The sequence below is a fragment of the Suricata suricatta genome, chromosome 10 (assembly GCF_006229205.1).
Source record: "Suricata suricatta isolate VVHF042 chromosome 10, meerkat_22Aug2017_6uvM2_HiC, whole genome shotgun sequence".
NCBI classification, from domain to species: domain Eukaryota; kingdom Metazoa; phylum Chordata; class Mammalia; order Carnivora; family Herpestidae; genus Suricata; species Suricata suricatta.
The window spans coordinates 53109390-53128850 of NC_043709.1; the positions used below are offsets into that span (position 1 = coordinate 53109390).

Sequence of the window (19461 nt, forward strand, 5' to 3'; positions counted from 1 at the left end):
TTCTGCCAGCCGCCTGAGACCTTCTAATTTTAGAGATTTGGGATTCTTTAACACCACCACTAGCCCAACTTTAAAACCAGTGAAAATCGAATTAAAGTAACATGTCAAGATGAGGTGATGTCACAGCACCTAACACTTCATATACAAATAGACAAAATGGGCAAGAATAGCCAAGGAAAAAACTCTCCCTACTTACAACATAATTTGAAATTTTACATATATGAAAAAGAGCCTTACCTTACTTCCCCTTTGTTTTATTTTTAATGAAATTCATAATAATTTTCCAGGTCTAAGGATAATGTATATTAATTTTAAAAATTATACCATGTACTAATAACCACTATTAAATGTTCATTCATTTTATCCAATCTCTGTGTACATGTTTATTATGATTTAAAAGAATTAAAGTCATGTATTATTTACAATTCTATCTTGCTCTTTGCCCTTTGTCAAAAACATTGATGCTATTAAATATTCCTCCACAATATTATTTTAACAGCTGCATAAGATTTAATTTTACATATGATGATGTTACCAATCTTCTACTTTTGCATATTAGGCTGTTTCAAAATGTTTTTATTCTTATAAAAATTCGCTATTCCTCTGCATGTTTTATGTGTACTCTTACTTCATTTCCTTGAGGCCAGACTACTGTATCAAAGATTGTATTTTAATAATTTTAACATATATTTAAAATTACCCTTTGGAAATGTACCAACATGCACTCCCATAACATTGTATGAAAGGCCAGAGCTGTAAATGCTAGTCATTAATTTTATGTCTAACAGTAATTTCTGTTACTATATTCCATAACATTAGCATTAACACAATTACTATATTGCTATGTCCCTAGTGCCTGTGTACTTGTATAACAGAAACAACTGAACTATATCTTTTTATTACATTATTTTGGGAAACATTTCCCCATAAATCTTAGACTAAGTTATGCTCTCATAAAAAAAAAAACATTGAGTGCCAAATCAAGATGGTTTATGCATTAATATTTATTTCTACTAAGTTCATTCAATATCTACTTCACTCCAGAGCTAGGTTGACAGAGAGGCCCAAATCTGGAATACTGTCAGCCTCACAACTGACAACAAAAGAGACATGATGATAGCATGCAATGACTCTAAAGACTATTTGGAATTTTCACATGACACTTTCCCACGCATTCATGCCCAAAGTTATTTATTTGTTTAAGCTTGATATCTATAAACCTGTAAATATAAATCTCCCACAAGGGAGGTCCAAATAGAATGGACATTAAATATTTTGAAAATACCATAATCTAGTACATGTAGTTCATAGAATCTGATAAAAAAAGTTTAATATTTACTTCAATACCTAAACCACTTAAATAAATGAAATTTTGATCCAACAATGATAGCTTATCAAACCAATTCCAACTGAATGGAATTGGTAATTAAGAAAGCCCCGCTGAAGTTTCTTCTGTGATATGTATCTAAATTAGGAATTTTCACAAAAATATATTGCAATTATATCTCATTGGAAAAGAAATGAGAATCATATTAACAATCTTTTAAATGGAATGCCTGCTTAATTACATAGTTTTTTAAAGTAATAAATCAAATATAGACCCACACATATTTTAACACACACATACCAGAGATATATGTATACATATAATTACATCAGGTGTACACAAAATTTTCTATCTATATATATGACTTCTTAAGTAATATAAATCTAATTTGAGCCAATGACCCTTTTAGTCCTCCTAAGTCTTAGTAGTAAGCGAAAGTGAGAATTACTTCACTTTAGATGAAAGAACACTAGAAGAGGAAGAAAGTAAAAATGTTGCCCTACTTCTGATAGGGAGAGCTAAGTCTGTTAAAAAAGGAACTACAAGAAGATTAAGGTGATTGTTAGGTCTAAGGTGATTGTTTCACTACATTCTATTTGGAGAATGCTCTGATGCAAAACACAACTTCTTCAGCTTCCCCAAACAGAAGCCTTGATGGAAATTCTACTCAGCTAAATCAGGATCCATGACAGTATGTACTATCTGTTTTCAACTATTACTAGCCTAGACAAACATAAGAGTTTAGTATTCAGTACCCAGATATAGGACTGATTTTTCCCTCTCATGAGGCTCTGAACTATACATTTCCACACTATGAGCATGTTCCTGACAAGAAAATTCTATGTGTAATTGTGCCAACAATTTCTAATGCATTATAAACCAATTTCTAGCTGTATCATAAATTTCTAAATTTTCTAAGAGAAAGAAGCTGGCTACTGAAGACTGAGAAGCTGTGTATCATGTAGAATAAAGTAGCAGTGATCACAGTATAACATCTAGGGAGGTTGAATCACTATTTTGTACACTTGAAACTAATGTAACATTGTGTGCTAACTATAGTCACGGAAAAAAAAATTAAAAAGAAGTATATAATTTAGATGTGACAGCAATCCAGCCAGTGTATGTCATTCTACTAAAGAAGTAACTTTGAGCTACCTAGATATTGTGCCATAGTTATCTTTACTTGCTTTCCAGAAAGATAAATACCATTTTTAGGCAAGATTATGTGAATTCCTTTGATGTACAACCAGAGACTTAGACTAGCTAGTCAGGGTCAGGTTTAGGCTGACTGGTTGACCAGTGATATAGCTCAGATTCTATCTCACCAGTTACTGTTTCATTATGTCACTCAATCCCAACATCTGTAATTCTTCCTTAGACTACCAACTTCCTAGCCTTAGAATTCTTAATGTTAATTCACATCTTGATAACCTTAAAAAATTTAGAAACTTTGGGGGAAAGTTCCTGAACTTATAACTGCTCATTAAAAGAAAACTGTAATCTATGTTAATGCTACCACTGTGGATGAGTTCACTGATGGCCACTCGACATCATTATTTATGAAACCCACTTCCCTGAAATTCACACTAGGAATAACCATCAACATTTACCTGAAATTTTATCCTTTATCATTACTCTTGATTTTTAATGATATGTCATTTTGGGAAATACACATGCACCACTAACCTTAATCACCCTCTGGCTCTTGATGTAAGTAGCAACTACATCATCCTTCTTCCTAACTGGCTTCAAAAATCCATTTTTTCACATATGAATCAATATAAAATGATACTGTTTACAGATCATTTTCTATTTTAGTTAAGCTATTAATCTACCACTGACAATACTATTTATTTTTTATATATTGTTTCTAAAAACTCATATTTTTGCATGGTAGATGTCATAGTCTGTTCAGACTGCTGTAACAGAACAACACAGACTGAGTGGCTTGTAAACAAAAGAAACCTATTTTCACACTTCTTGTAGCTGGAAGTTACTATCAGGGTTACAGAATGGTCCAGTGAGTATATTCATCTGGTTTGCAGATTTCTAGCTGTATCATAAAAAGTCTATTTATGAAGGCTTGTCCTCATGACCCAATCACCTCACAAAGGCCACACTTCTAATACCATTAAATTGGGTATTAGAATTTCAGTGTGTGAATTTTGGGGGGAACACATTTAGACCACAGCAGTAGATATGTATAGTCATTGTATAAGATCAAAATGTAGGTATTTGGGGTGCCTGGGTGACTCGGTCAGTTAAGCATCCAGCTTTAGCTCAGTTCATGATCTCCCAGTTCATGGGTTTGAGCCCCATATCAGGCTCTGTGCTAACAGCTCAGAGTTTGGAGCCTGCTTTGGATTCTGTGTCTCCTCTCTCTGCCCCTCCCCAGCTTGCATTCCCTCTCTCTCTCATAAAAATAAATAAGCATTTAAAAAATGTGGGTCTTTACTTATTGTTGCTGTTGTTGTTTACTTGGTAAACACTAGTTATAAACACTTTAAGAGCATATCTTATTTAATCCTCAGAACAAATGTTTGAATCAAGTGTTTCTATCATCCTCATTTTTCAGCTAAGGAAATAAAATTTCAAATAGGTTAAATAACTTGCTGCAGAACTGGGAGGTACTACTAGATGAGTCTGATGCCAGAAAGTGCTCTTAGTAACTAGAAAATATCACTTTTTGTGCATTTTAGGAGATTTTTATGCTCAATCCATTTTTTTTCCAGCCTCAGTGTATCCCGAAGTCAAGAATCCACACATATTCAAGAATATTTATTTAAGCATTTACTTTCTAGGATCAATTACATACAATATGTAGTCTTAACACAGCACAATTCTGTTAAATATTAATAGATTTATCAAGTTATTAGGAGTGGTGCATGCACATTTACCTTGAGTGATGAACTGATGAAAAACAGCTACTCCAGACTTATGAACAATTTAAGAATAGAGATATAGTTACCATTTCCAGATGTACCATTTAATTTTCATGTTTTGAATACACACTGATACCATTTTTGATAGTGCAAATAGAAAGTCAAATTGCATGATGCAAATGGAAAGTGTAAATTTTTTAAAGCAAAACTGTATGAATTTATAATCTATGATATTTACTATCAGCCATGTGCCATAGAGCAGTTCATTCAATCTTGAGTCTTCAATTTCCTTAATCGAATGATAATTAAAAAACCTACATTCAAAGATTAAACTAAGGATTAAATAAAAAGATTATATTAGAGATTTAAAAATATATGTATGGATCCCTGTATAATAAGAAATCAGTATTATTTTTGTCCATTTTAAAAAATATAATGGAAAACAGTGTGATTTTTCTATTGAAATTTACCTTCATGGAGAAAAAGTATGACCAAATACAATTACTTAATGTTAATTTTTCTTTTATTTGAGTCTAACTGCCACTATTCAAAACATTAAGAATATTAATTCAACCTCTGGGAAAGGCAATTGCTTAGAAATTGTCATTTTCTCTTGAGTGATGGCTCCAAGAAAGGATCATAGATTTTGGATTTTAATGACTTTGAACAATATTTAAGACACTTCAAAGTAACTTTAAAGTTGGGAGTAATTAACACAATTTCCAAACTTATTCCATGTTTATCTGCCCCAAATGATTTTATGAAAGCAATCTTACATACGTTTTCATACACCATTTCCTTTTTTTAAAATATATATATTTTTTAATGTTTTATTTACTTTTGAGAGAGAGAGAGACAGCCTGACCAGGGGAGGGTCAGAGAGAGAGGGAGACATAGAATCAGAAGCAGGCTCCAGGTTCTGAGCTAGCTGTCAGCATAGATCTAGCCTGAAGCGGGCTCAAACCCACAAACCGGGAGAAAATGACCTGAGCTGAAGCCGGACGTTTAATGGACTGAGCCACCCAGGTGCCCCTCATACACCATTTCCATTGTGCAAATACTTTACTTTATGGTTATCAAGCCTTCCTTTAAACTTCAAATGGCTAATTGATAATTCAGAATTGAGAAAGAGTGACGACAGGTATTGTGAAAAGAAAAACAAAACAAAACAAAACCCACACACACAAAAAAACACGCTAGTCTCAGAGACTAAAATAAAACAAGTCCAACAATTATACAGTGATCCCACCAGGGAAATGAGGTGGCAAAGCATCAGTGACATCTATTACTTGTGCCCACATGTAGTGCCACTTCCTCGGTGAGAATTAATTGTATTTTCCCAGTGATTTCAGACTTCATAAAATGACTTGATTTGCCCAATAAAATAAGAATCGAAGTACTATGTATCTTGAGCAGGAAATTTAAAAGCTAGCTCATGTTTCACATTTTAGGTTTTCTCTGCAATGACAACCAACAAAATTCCAGAATGAAGCTATTCATTTGTGTTGGGTTCTGCAGGGAAAGAGATATGGGACAGATTCTAAGCCTATCAATGACAGACATATAGTAGGAAATAAACATCTTTTGCTATAGTTCTTTACTACTGTGAGGTTTCTGTTCAATATAGAGCAATCTAACCCTTTCCTACTAATACAAAGATGTGATAGAAATTAGAATAAAATTTGTAATAGTTTTAAAGATACCATTAAGTATTTACTAGAGATATACTAAAGTAGATCAGATTGTATAATAGACAACCTGAGGGTATCTCTTTAAAGCAAGTAAGCAAGCAATATATTTGGCTTGTAAATTTTCAATAATAAATATTTATAAAGTACTTAAGGCTAGGTGAAATCTGTTATTCTAAGTTGCTTAAATACAACCCCTATAATTTTGCATTACTTAATTATTTAACAATTTACTATGGGATAATTCAATGAGTGGTTCATCAACATTTATTATGAATTCTCAAAATTGGATGTAAGTCAAGGCTAGATGTATTACAGATAAAATATATATTTTAGTGGTTTCCCCCTAATATCTGGAGCTTTACAAACAAAAGATATACCTGGGTATGAGTCCTTGTTCTGTACCTAGTTATCACTTACATAATCTGGTGAAAGAGATCTCATTATCTACCTCAATTTCCCTATCAAATACCAATATATCCAGCAGAATTGATTAGAATATGTAAGCTTTTGGGATTGTACTAAGTTCTGGGCAATCAATAGTAAATAAATCTAACTCTTGTGTTAACCTCACAGGACTTACAATATAGTAGAAGCAAGAGACAAAAAATAAGTAAATGAATACATATTTAATTAAAGTTGCATTCTGGGGAGGTGATTTTTAAGTCAGAACCTGAAGGGTAAGGAGCATGGGAAAAAAAAAAGTGTGGAATATCCTCTTAGGAAGAAAAAATAATATCTAAGAAAGTTTTTGAGAAGAAAAAGAAGTTGAGATGTTCTAGAAAAAGAAAAAGGGTCCAGGTAGCCTATGATAGAAAAATAATGTATCTAGAGTTAGTTAAAATCTTCATAAACTATAACAAAGAACTTGATTTTAGTCCACATATAATGGCAGGCCATTAAAAGGTGCCTAAGTAGAAGGAAATGTTATCTTTGGATTTGTAGTTTAAAAAAAAACCTACTTTGAGTAAAGATCGAATAATTTGATGGGGAGATAGGGTGCACTGGCCATTCTTTACCACATTATAAGATAAAAACACACCACTTCAGTGGCAAATAGTAAGTAAGCATTTATTACTCACTAACAGATCTCTGTGACAGCAAGACAGCTGGAGCAGGTCTTTTTCTTCCTCCATACAGTTAACATCTACACATCTCACACTTTTGGGGTCCATGCATGGGAGCATCAGGTATACCGGGCACACATTTCCCATGGTGGGCCTAGAAGTTTCCATAGACGTAAACAGGAACAACTGATTCTACATAAAGCATAGGCTGCACCATCTTATTTTATACAATATTCCACTAGCCAAGGAACATCACATGGACTGGGCCAACATCCATGGTGGAGGAAAGTACACTCCATCCACAGAAGAGGAGCAGGAAAGGAGACAGTCCATATTCTGTGCTTATCTAGGTGAAGCTAAGTTTTGTTGCTCATAATATTTGCTGAAAAAAGTTCAAACACTGAAAAAGAATAAAAATGAACAGTAATAAATCTACCATAATAATTCAAGTTAGAAGTGTTATGGTAAAAAATGGGTATATTTGAAAGCGATATTATATTTAATAACTTACTATACTCTAGGCAATATTTATGTACTTTACTTTTACTAATTCATCTGAGTCTCACAACTACCTATGATTAGATTTGAAAATTGAGATTTAGAGAGGCTAAGTGGTTTTTCCAATATTACAGCTTATAAGCAGAGGAGCTAAATTTTAAAGTCAAGCAGCCTCTGTAGAACTCAAAGTTGTAACAACTGGCTAGGGATATTGTAAACATTAAATAAGTGAAGTATATAAAGTGGTTAATTGAGTGCATACCACAGAGTAAACACTAAATAAATGTTATCATTACTTACATAAGAAAGGAAACTGATGATTTGAAAACCATATTTCCTGACCTCAGTGAATTTTCAAATTTAAATGAGGCAAGGTGGTAATATATGGAGCATATTTAAAACATAAATTAAAAAAGAAAAGATATCTAATCTTGGTCATACAGGTATTATTAACTCTATGTGAGAAATATAAACTTTAGGTCTGAAAAGTTGATGAAATGGGCTTAGGATCACAGGTTATAAGTGCATATCTTTGATTTAACTTTAGTATAAGCAGAATTCAAGTCCAGGTTTCTTTCTACAGCTTCAGCTGTATATCTACTACCAGCAGATAATCACAAAAAAAGATAGAATAGACACACACACACACACACACACACACACACACACACACACACACACAAATGCAGATCCACGAAACTCATTTACTCATATCTGCTTAGGAATGTGTTCAATAAATATGACTTAAATAGATGAGTTAAGGAATCAATGAATCCTTAGCCTTTCATTTTATAGGTATAAGATCAGTTGACTTAAGTGTAGGCTACATATTTATGCTTTGGGTGGAAAAATGTAGTAAGCACATGTAGACAGCAGAATGGTGTAGCTCAAGGTGAGCAGCTTTGATGTCTCAAATGGTCTGAAAAATGCGTTTTCCTGCTTCCAACTCCAATGAGGATTTTCTAGTCTTCTGAATTACCATATAGACTAAAGATCAATTCTTACATTATATATATTCCTCTTATGTCAGAGTATGCACTAGAGAGCATGTTTCTCTCTCACAGATAATAATCAACTGAGAAAGTTTTGATGTCATTGTATGCATGGATGGGTGTAAGAGACAGTGCAGATGGAGGTATAATTCCTAGAAATGATGATGCCCTATTTGAACAGGCATAGTAAGTTATTAAAAAAAAATAAATTTCTACTAAGGTGAGTTAAAATGTAAGTTGTGTTCTTGCTAGAAAGCATAACACTGGAATATTATTTTCATACCTGTTTGATCCTTTTAAGTTGGCACTTGGTCAGTCAGGGATGAAACAGAACATAAATACCTTGAATATTATCTAGAGTAATGACACACTGTTAGCATTACATTTAGGGATCGGGTATCACCTTACTAACATCTTAAACTTGGATAATTTCCTGGGTCTTACCCTGCTATTACAGGAACATATCCTGGATTTTTGGTGTCTCAGGCTAATATGATTTTGACTCTTCTTTGAGAAAAATAAAGCCACAACAATTAGACAACAAAAAGAAATAAAAGATATCCAAATTGGCAAGGAAGAAGTAAAACTTAAACTATTTGTAGATGACATGATTCTAGAAAACCCAAAAGACTCCACCAAAAAATTGTTGGAATTGAACACAAATTCAGCAAAGTTGCAGGATACAGGGCCAAGATAAAGAAGTCTGTTGCATTTCCATGCACCATTAATGAAGCAGCAGAAAGAGGAATCAATGAATCAAACAAGTGCATAATAGCACCAAAAACCAGAGGATACCTAGGAATAAACCTAACCAAATAGGGGAAAGATCTGTACTCTGAAAACTGTACAACACTGATGAAAGAAATTGGAGAGGATATAAAGAATTGGAAAGACATTCCATGCTCATGGATTGGAAGAACAAATATTGTCAAAATGTCTATACTACTCAAAGCAATCTATATATTTAATGCAATTCCCATCAAAATACCAACAGCATTTTTCACAGAGCTAGAACAAACAATCCAAAAATTTGGATGGAAAGACAAAAGACCTCAAAGAGCCAAAGAAATCCTGAAAAAGAAAAGCAAAGCTGGAGGCATCACAGTGTTGAACTTCAAGTTATATCACAAAGCTGTACTGATTGAAACAGTATAGTACTGGCACAAAAACAGACACAGAGATCAATGGAACAGAATAGAAAACCCAGAAATGGATCCAGAACTATAAGGTCATCTAATTTTCAACAAAACAGTAAAGAATATTCAATGGAAAAAATGTCTTCAAGAAATGGTATTGAGAAAATTGGATAGCAACATGCAAAAGAATGAAACTGAACCACTTTCTTATACCATACACAAAAATAAATTCAAAATGGATGAAAGATCTAAATGTAACGTCAAAATCATAGAGGAGAACACAGACAATAACCTCTTTAACCACAGTCATAGCAACTTCTTTTCTTTAAGTTTATTTATTTTGAAAGTGAGAAAGAAAGAGAAAGAAGGGGAGAGGCAGAGAGAGAGCGATAGAGAGAGAGATGGAGAATCTCAAGCAGGTTTCACATTGTCAGCACAGAGCCCAACATGGGCTTTAACTCATGAAATGGTGAGATCATGACCTGAGCCAAAATCAAGATTAAGGTGCTCAACCAACTAAGCCACCCAGGCATCCCTCCACATCACTGGAGGCAAGGGAAACAAAACCAAAAATGAACTATTGGGACTTCATCAAGGTAAAAAGTTTCTGCATAGCAAAGGAGATGAACAACAAAACAAAAAGGCAATATACAGAATGAAAGAAGATATTCGCAAATTGCATATCCAATTAAGGGGTTAATATCAAAAATATATAAAGAACTTAGACAACTCAACAGCCGAAAAGCAAATAACCCAGTTAAGAAATGGACAGAAGACACAAATAGACATTTCTTCAAAGAAGACATGCAGATGGCCAAGAGACACATGAAAAGATGCTCAACATCACTGATTATCAGGGAGATGTAAATCAAAACTACAATGAGACTATCACCTCACACTAGTCAGAATGACTAAAATCAACATGAGAAACAACAAGTGCTGGTGAGCCTCTGGAGAAACCAAAACCTTCTATAGGTGGAGATGCAAACTGGTGCAGCCACTCTGGAAAACAAAAATGGTTACTCAAAAATGGAACTACCCTACAATTCAACAATTGCACTAGTAGGTATTTACCTACAGAATACAAAAACACTAAGTCAAAGGGATATATGTATCCTGATATTTATAGCAGCATTATCTCCAATAACCAAATGATGGAAAAAGCTGAAGGATCGATCAATTGAAGAATGAATAAATAATATGTGGTGTGTGTGTGTGTGTGTATACATACACATACAATGGAATATTAGTCATAAAAGAATGAAATTTTGCCATTTGCAATGTTGTGAATAGAGCTAGAAAGTATTATGCTAAGAAAAATAAGTCAGAGAAAGACAACTATGATTTCACTCAGAGATGAAATTTAAGAAACAAAACAAATAAGCAAAGGAAAAAAGAGAGATACAAACCAAGAAACAGACTCTTCACTGTAGAGAATAAACTGATAATTACCAGAGGGAAGTGAGTAGGGGGATGGATTCAATAAGTGATGGAGATTAGAGAGGGCACTTGTGATGTGCATTTGTTGTGATGACGGAAGTGTTAAATCACTATATGGACACCTGAAACTAACAGTACACTATACGTCAAATAACTGGAATTTATACTTTTAGTTTCTTTTTTTACATTTATTTATTTTGAGAGAGAGAGAGAATGAGGGAGAGAGAGAGAGAGAGAGAGCGAGCACAAGTACAAGCAAACAGGGGAGGGGCAGAGAGAAAAAGGGAAAGAATCCCGAGCAGGCTCAGTGCTGTCAGCATTGAGCCCAACATGGGCTCAATCTCACCAATCAGGAGATCATGATCTGAGCCAAAATTGAAAGTCAGATACTCAACCAACTGAGACACCCAGGCACCCCTAACTAGAATTTGAATAAAAATAAGAAAGAAAAGAAAAGAAAAAAAAGAAAAGAAAAGAAAGAAAGAAAGAGAAGAAAAAAACAAAACCGTGAATATAATAGTATTTACATTATTTAGAATTTGAAAATCAATTAGAAAATTGTAAGTATCTTACCTTTTTTACAAACTTAAGTTTCATAAATGTATATGAGTACATGTACAATGCTAGTGTCCTTTCCAGGACCAAAGTGTCCTGCCAAGGGTAGGCTGAAATTTAAGTTTTATTTGCTCATGGTAAATGCACCCCTCTCAATAAAAGATATCCATCAACAATGTTCAAACACATTCTCTTGTTCTTGGAATCAGATGAGAAATTGGAATAGAGAACATGAATTCTACGAATTGGACCAATATTCCCGAGGTTGAGAAGAGTTTTCATGTAGTAATGCAGTGCTGACTATATAGGCCCCCCAAATAAGGAAAGAGCTAAGGAAGATGTGATACAAACATTGCCCTGAATTTATTTTTATCCAACCCTGTGCTTTACAAACAAAGGGCACGGCATTTGGACTGTTTGTGGAGCTACATTCTTGGCACTAATACAAGATCCCTTTTTTCAAAACATTGAGTTTTTCCAGAAATTATTGATTTGTTTATTCTGTTGTTGATAACTGAAACAGCTCAGGAATTCAGAGTCATGTAGGGTCATTTGCATTTGGAGTAAAGATGTAATTGTTTTTACTTCTGATGTCACATTATTAAATATTGCTTTTCATATTTAGTGTCTTTCCCCTCCTCTCTTCTACACCCTAGAGGTCTCAGGAGGATAAATGTAATTTTACATTGATTTTGATCAAATGGCTTTTGCCCTGGGTAGTATTAGATAGCTAGGTCAGTGCAGCAATTATGCAGCAGTATTCCCCAAGAGGACCTTTCATCTACTTGTAATATAAAATCAATAATGTCTAAACAAGGACTGAGATGGCATTTTAATGTTTTCCAGAGAACATTTAGACATCTGAGCTGTCTCAGAAGTGGTTTCAAGGTCCATTTCAAAAAGTGAGGACAAAAATGTTCTCTATGTCTTATTTGAACCCTGAAAACATACCTTTCTAAATAGTTAAAAAACAAATTTATCTAAATGTAGTGTTATAGTCTGTGCTAAGAAACTTCAAAGAAATTATTGTTTGTATTTGCTATTATAAACTAAGACATGCCACTGTTTTTGTGAGACAATATTCTTTACAGAGGTAAATACATAAATAAAAATCTACAATTTTCCACCACTAATTTTGAAATCGATTTCACTGAGATGCAGTAAACCAATAGGAAATTTGATTAGTATTTATTTTTCATCATACTTTCAAAGTTTAAAATGTGAGCTTTATTCAAAGATTCAGTGACAGCTTTTATAATTTCTACAAGTTTACTTATAAACCTGAATTATTCTCCACTCTGCATTGCATAAATCCAGGTTACATATGAGAAAAACTTTCAATTTATTTCTTATGATAAAACCTAAGAAGATGATTTCCTTTGCTATCTCATTCCTAATTACTTAAAGAGGAATACTTTCCACAGAAACCTCTTGAAACTACGTTCTTCCATTTCATCAGAACTAAAGACGCTGAGACCTCAGTGATTAGTGTAGGCATCAGTTCCATAACTGGTTAGCAATTTTCCTGAATTAAGCATAGGAACATAGAAGGATGCCTAGGAAGTAAACTTGAAATATTCTCAGAAGGGGCACCTGGGTGGCTCAGTAGGTTGAGCCTCTGACTTTGGCTCAGGTCATGATCTCGCAGTTCATGGGTTCGAGTCCTGCGTCGGGCTCTGTGCTGGTAGCTAGCTCTGAGCCTGGAGCCTATCTTCAGATTCTGTGTCTCCCTCTCTCTCTGACCCTCTTCTGCTCACTCTGTCTCTCTCTCTCTCAAAAATAAATTTTAAAAACTTTAAAAAAAGAAATATGCTCAAAAGCTATTTCAAGCCAGTGACCTTTCAATGAGTAGGGTTAAACTGACAAATGCTATACTATAAAAGGTACCAAATTCCTCTGACAAGCCCTTCATTTTAGTCTGTGCAATCAAAAGACCCAATTTAATGCTTCTACTAATGCAGAATCCATCGTTTTATGTAAGGGAGTCAGCTTGTTTAACTTACCTCTACCAAGCACATTATTACATTACAATCCAGTGAATATGTAAAAATCAGTCAGCTACTCCCATATGGAGTTACTAAATCAACTAAATACCAGGCATGTCCCAAAGGAATCACTTCTTTCTTTTCAAAAAGAAATACTCTATAAAAGTTACTATAATTATTTACTATTACTGTATCACTCTATTTGTGAGAGACTCGTGATGAATTTCTGTTACTAATAATTTAAATTCCTGAAGCAACTCCAAATCACTATGTACTTGCTTCTTTCGTAGCATATAGGTCATCATATTTTTGAATGTTTACACACATTTTACTTTGCTCTTTAAATTATTTGCAATTTGTAGAGTCCAATGATTAAGATCTCAGACCTACAGGTTAGAAATACTTGAAAAAATATTAACAAAAATGTTACTTTTAAGATTTTAGGATTTCCAAAGTGCCTATTGTAATCTCAGCCAAGAATACAGGTAGTGAAAATGCTTGTATCGGTACTATGTTGAATAAACTGAATTAATATTTTAATTATAAACCATCAAGTTGGTTAGCATCTATCCATTAGAACCATTATTTTATACCCACCAAAGCCTATTAAGCAATTTGGATTTAGCCTTAACTTTCTGTTCATTCAAGGACATGCCTGTACTTCTGTAACTGAAAATTTCTAGAACTATTTTTAATTGGAACAATTACCAAGATATCCCCAAACTGATCTATCCATCAATATGTATCTACTTACTATATATTGATCATGGCATAGAAACTGTCATGCTGCAATAAATCAATATGTTTATCATGTATTCTTTCTTAATTTCTCCCTCTAATCTATTATTGCTTCTTTATAAGCAGTTATCTCTTGCTCTTTGAAGGAAAACCTTGGACAGTCAGACTGTATCTACAATATTGTGCTTGATATAGGTACTGTAATTTTTGAGGAACTTTAAAAATAATCTAGAGGATGATAATAATGTTCACATGTTGGAATTCACCAAATAGCCATATAATATAATGTTTCTAGGAAAACTAAGGATAAAAGGAGCCAAAAGTTCATTTAAGGCACAGTAATCAAAAAGTTGTCATGTTATAACAAATTTCAGTGGGGCTCAAAAACTTAATCAGAAGTATTCAGAGCATCGCAGGAAGGAGGATTTGACTCAGTAAAAGATAAAAGATTCAAACTGTAACTATGTAGCAATGTTTCAAGTTTCATAAATAATATTTGAATTTTCAAATTATTTCAAATAAAATTCAAGTCTGCTAATAGCAGTGAGCCAAGCACCAAAAAATTTGGAAGAGATTGATGAGACCCTGCTTAGGTACCAACCAAGAGCAAATGTTCTTTTTTTTTTTTTTTTTTTTGACTTTATTTTTTATTTTTTTATACAATTTATTTTTTTAACATATGTAATTATTTTCCGTCATTTACAATACAGTAGTTTCAATGATACCCCAAGCAGAAAAGCAAAGTAAAAAATCAAAACCCCCACTTCTATTTCATGTAATTAGACTTATGCAGAAATTAGAAGGTTAGGTACCAACTAGTTAATCACCTAATTTCACAGCTATCTGAAGTGGCAATTGTAATATAGCAGCTTATCTATGATACTTTCAAGATACATGATATAATTTATTACTTGCCCATAAGCTAAAACACAGCCTGCTTAATACCTTTCCTTAAATTCCATCTCTATACTACAGTATACTTGAGGTCCATGCAAAAAGGTAGCTACCTTTTATATAGAAAATGGATGATTAAGTCTTTGGTGCTGTAAAAGCAACTTCAATTAAACATAACCACCCCCACCACCATAAAAAGAAGAGGAAGAAAAAAAAAGTAAAGAAAATAATAAGGGAAAAACCCAAGACACACTCCCTGGGGGGGGGGGGGGGGAACCCAGCATGTAATTTCTGTCCTTGACAGAATGTATTAAATAAGCAAACACCACCAACAAGCAAAACAAGTACATTTGCTTATGAAACTTCTATGCACCCTGACATTTCTACGCGATCAAACAGTATTATGTCATAAGTTGCAATGTAAAAGATCTATGGTTCAAGAAATACGTTTTTCACTTTCTGTGCTATTTTAAGTGATGAGTAGAAATGGCATATTTCCAAAGTGTTAGCAATGACAAACACACAGTGGATAAGTTACTTTCTACTACATGTTGTCAATTACTGTGTTAGATATCATACTTTGAAAGCAAGCAACATCAATGCATGGAGTACATATCAAAACACCCTCCAGTAGGGGCCCCTGGGTGGCTCAGCTGGTTAAGCATCTGACTCTTTATTTTAGCTCAGGTCATGATCTCACGGTTGTGAGACAGAGCCCTGCATCCAGCTCTGCACTGAGCACGGCGCCTGTTTGAGATTCTCTCTCTCCAACTCTGCCCCTCTCCCCTCATATTTTCTGTCTGTCTGTCTGTCTGTCTGTCTCTCTCTCTCAAAAGAAATAAATAAACTTTAAAAATACCCTGGAACAAATTAAAACAAAAACAAAAACTGGAGTGACATTGCATAATGCATAAAAATTAATCTAGAACCAAATGCGGTTTTATTCATTAAATTTGCTCTTTCTAAAGACCTGTCCTGGCCAGAAATGTTTGAAATAGTAAGTTGGTACAAAAATACTGGGAGAGAAGAGGTGGATAACATGAGTCAGACAAAATTTGTGCCAATTTTCTCATGCATAAGATGAGAATGCTCGCAAAACCCTGTTGAGACAAGTGTCACAGAGGGTGTAGGGTCTATGTGTTGTCCTTGGGTGAAAACATGAATCAAATGGTCTAGAAAATTTTCCTTCTAAAGAAATTCATGAGTAAATTGAACAAAAGGCCAGTCCTAGTTGATCATTGTTACTGTTCTTGGCCAAATTAAACAGTATCAGTCAGAGAAAAAAAAACAGGCAGAAACTGCTGGCCTCTTTTAGATTTCTGTTCGTGTATTATAATATTTTATATTCTGTGGCTAATCCAGGAAGAAATTAAGCATATTGTGAAAAAAAGCAAGTTTCTGCATCTGATTTATAAAAATTCATATGGGCAGAGTTCTGTGACAAAACTAGAGTTTATCAAGAATTTTATTGAGGGACCAAATATGCTAATGGTATTGAAAGTATCAGAATATCATGAAATGCTTTCTAAAGAGTAACCCGAGAGGTTAGAGTTTACAAAATTATGATACTACCTTGAGTAGGAAATTCTTCGTCCTTAAACACAGGATCTGATTGGGATATCAAATAGAAAAATGTGGCAATGTGACATCACGTCGTTACAGCACACTGATGAGAGACTTCTAATAGTGAAAAATATAAGGAAAGTAGTGGCGTATTCATAGCTTTCCCCATATGATACTGTTTGTTCTATCATGTGAACTGTGGCCCTTACAGATCTAACAGTTTGGGGGATGTAAAACAAAATAAGAGAGATTGATTGTGTTTTTAGTACATTCAGGGGACAGAGACTAAAATCTGGACTGGCCAGATTTTTGGATTTTTTTTATGTATCATTTCTACCCTGATAGATGACTATGATATACTTTTCTTCTTGGGTATATATGAATAAAGTTATGTTCTTGGCCAGCAGTTTCTGGATGTATTCTTTAGGATTTATCAGCTCCAGCTACAAGTACAGAAATATGAGCTAAGAGGCATAAAACTTTTCATATATATCTAATGATATTTTCTCTAAAAATTTTTCTTGATAATCTTCCCTTTTGTTTACTAAGTACATTACTACCCTTTTTATTTTCACTCCATTTATGTGAAATATGATCATAGTGCTTAATTATCTTCAGGTATGATGTTCTTTCTGGTCTTAACACTTGAAATTTTTGGGGGGGTGGGGAAAAGGCAACATATCTTTCTCTGATGTACACCTTAAAGTACTTAGTGATAATCTGTGGACACTTTATATATCAATTGAAAAATCTGAAGTGACAGTTATGTAACCTGGTATTATCTAAATAGTTACCTAAATGCCGCATGGAATGTATTCTCTTAACATGACCGTAACTCAAGTATATAAATAAAGCATAAGCATTTTATAAATAATAGAGATACTGACTATTATAGCCACAAAGGCATATTTTAGAAATGTCATGCTGTTTTATATCTTACATAGTTTTGAATATCCTATTCCAACATCTGGTAAGACTGAATAAAAAAAAGGGATCTTGTGATATTACTAAACTCGCTGCATATGTACAAAGCAGATGCATTTCATATTAAAATATACACAATGATATTACATACAAATATAACTGGCTCAAATGTAGTTATAAATTATTTACTAATATTTTAAGTCAACTTCTTATTAATATATGAATTCACTGTTAGGTATTTTATATCTTATTTTGCCTCTTATGTCTTTCTAAAAGTAAAACCTCTTACATAAATCAAAAAAGAACTGTAAAGTACAAATTAATTTTCTTAAGCCTATCAGTGACTCGAGTCCACACAGTATAATGTGTTGTGAGTTTTAGAGACTTCGAAAGGGGACGAAAGTATTTTGTAGGTGGAACAGGCATGAATCCTCATTGAGGAGCTGGAAGACAGACTGTGGTAGTCATAATAATGGTCCCTCCTGAAGATGTCTGTCTTAATCCCAGAACCAGCAAATATGTTATGTTACATGGAAAAGGAACATTAAGGGTCCTATTCTGCTAAACTTAAGATAGGGGTGGGTTTAATGTAGCCCCAAAAGTCCATAAAAGTGGAAACGTGAAGCTTAGGAGTAATGTAATGTGATATAGAAAGGACTCAGCTCACCTTTGCTAACTTTGAAGACAAAGAACTAGAGGCATCCTCTAGAAGCTGGAAAATATGAAGAAACAAATCATACCCAGAGCCCACAGAGAGGAGGCACCACCGGCAACACCTTGATTTTACACCAGTGAGATCTATATTGGACTATACGTGACTATAAAAATAATAGACTGTGTTGTCTAAGCCACAAACTTGTGGAAATCGGTTACAGCAGCCATGAGAAATTAATACACAAGTCAAAGAAATGACCTGGAACCAGGAAAGTGACAGACAGACAGATACCTCCAAGGAGCAAGAGTTCAAGCAGTAACCGACTCAAGCATCAGCTCACCAGATAGATACCACTGGAGCCTATAGAAGCTGGCAAGAATTTCAGCTGTATTTTGTGAAACACATTACTCAAGGATGAGGGTGGGACCGCATGGAAATCTGACGCCCGAGGCTGCTACAGGCACACAGGGACTACCTGCAGGCTTTTTTTTTTTTTTCTTCCACCACAAACTTTACAGTCAATCACATGGAAGACCAAAAAGAATACTAAGAAACTTGTTCTTGTATTGCTAGCTAATGAAAGGGAAAAGCAGGCACTGATGAAATTCTGCCAATCCCCTATCTCTGCTATGAAAAGAAAATGTTACTGTGCAGGAGGAAGAACAAAGTCTGCCACCTTAGAAGGTTAGTGGAAACCCCTGACATTTTTATATATAAAGACATACCTGAATTAAAATAAAGAATGAAAAGATGTGCCATACAGAGAAACAAAACAAAAGCAGAACAGGACACCTAAAATTAAGATGGAGTAGATTTCAGAACAAGGAATATAATCAGAGATAAAGAGGAGCATTGCATAATAATAAATAAATTTTCTACACAGACATGGCAACCATTGTGTATGCACCTAACAACAGCACCACAAAAATAAATGAGGCAAAATTGAGACATCTGAATGAAAAAAAAGACAAATTCGCAATTACAGTTGTAGGATTCAACACTCTTAGTAATTGATAGAACCAGGAAAAAGAAAATCAGTATGATAAATAGTATGAGCAATACTATTTACCTACTCTACCTGACAGTTATGGAAACTCAACACAAGAAAATATGTATA

At 34.0% G+C, this 19461-nt stretch overlaps 1 long non-coding RNA gene across 2 annotated transcripts in view; it reads left to right on the top strand.

Annotated features, from left to right (window-relative positions):
* The first annotated feature begins 1946 nt into the window (after positions 1-1946).
* LOC115304976 overlaps positions 1947-19461 on the top strand; it is a 75307-nt gene continuing 57792 nt past the window's right edge. For both annotated transcript variants that reach the window (XR_003914702.1, XR_003914701.1), the window contains exon 1: positions 1947-2018. This is a non-coding gene — a long non-coding RNA (uncharacterized LOC115304976). The remainder of the gene's footprint in view (positions 2019-19461) is intronic.